Source organism: Arachis duranensis, chromosome 4 (assembly GCF_000817695.3).
Source record: "Arachis duranensis cultivar V14167 chromosome 4, aradu.V14167.gnm2.J7QH, whole genome shotgun sequence".
Classification (NCBI taxonomy): Eukaryota; Viridiplantae; Streptophyta; class Magnoliopsida; order Fabales; family Fabaceae; genus Arachis; species Arachis duranensis.
The window spans coordinates 80,289,675-80,290,723 of NC_029775.3; the positions used below are offsets into that span (position 1 = coordinate 80,289,675).

The window sequence follows — 1,049 nt, forward strand, 5'->3', positions numbered from 1 at the left end:
AATCAACTAACTAACTTTTTGTTTGTTTCCTATCTTTTTCAAAACCAACTAACTACTTTTCCCTCTCTAATTTTCGAAAATACTTCTCTCTTTTTCAAAAATTCTTTTTGTTTTAAATTTTAAATTTTAATCTTATCTTATCTCTAATTTTCGAAAATTACTAACACCTTTTTCAAAATTATTTTCGAAATTCTCTATCTCTTTTCTTATTCTATTTAATTAATTATTTACTAACACTTCTCTTCTCTTCATCTAAAAATCCGAACTCAATCTCTCCCTTGTGTTTGGATTCTTCACTTTCTTTCTTCTATCCCTTTCTTTTTCTACTAACATAAAGGAATCTCTATACTGTGACATAGAGGATTCCTCTTTCTTTTCTTGTTTTCTTCTCTTTCATATGAGCAGGAACAGGGAAAAAGGCACTCTTGTTGAAATTGATCCTGAACCTGAAAGGACTCTGAAAAGGAAACTAAGAGAAGCTAAGTTACAACAATCTAAAGGTAACCTTTCAGAAATATTAGAACAAGAGAAGGAGATGGCAGCCGAAAATAATAATAATGCAAGGAGAATGCTTGGTGACTTCACAAAGCTAACGTCCAAGTTTGATGGAAGAAGCATCTCCATCCCTGCCATTGGAGCTAATAACTTTGAGCTGAAACCTCAGCTAGTTGCCTTAATGCAACAAAACTGCAAGTTTTATGGACTTCCATCTGAAGATCCTTATCAGTTTCTAACTGAGTTCTTACAGATCTGTGAGACTGTAAAGACGAATGGAGTTGATCCTGAAGTCTACAGATTCATGCTTTTCCCTTTTGCTGTAAGAGACAGAGCTAGAATATGGTTGGATTCACAACCTAAGGATAGCCTGGACTCCTGGGATAAGCTGGTCACAGCCTTCTTGGATAAATTCTTTCCTCCTCAAAAGCTGAGCAAGCTGAGAGTGGATGTTCAAACCTTCAAACAAAAAGATGGTGAATCCCTCTATGAAGCTTGGGAAAGATACAAGCAATTGACCAAAAGGTGTCCATCTGACATGTTTTCAGAATGGA

General features: G+C 35.3%; 1 non-coding gene across 1 annotated transcript; it reads right to left on the reverse strand.

Annotated features, from left to right (window-relative positions):
• Window positions 1-931: 931 nt before the first annotated feature.
• Window positions 932-1,035, reverse strand: LOC127747384 (small nucleolar RNA R71). Its single transcript, XR_008009183.1, has one exon. It is a non-coding gene; the product is annotated as a small nucleolar RNA R71 (small nucleolar RNA).
• Between the last annotated feature and the right edge of the window lie 14 nt (window positions 1,036-1,049).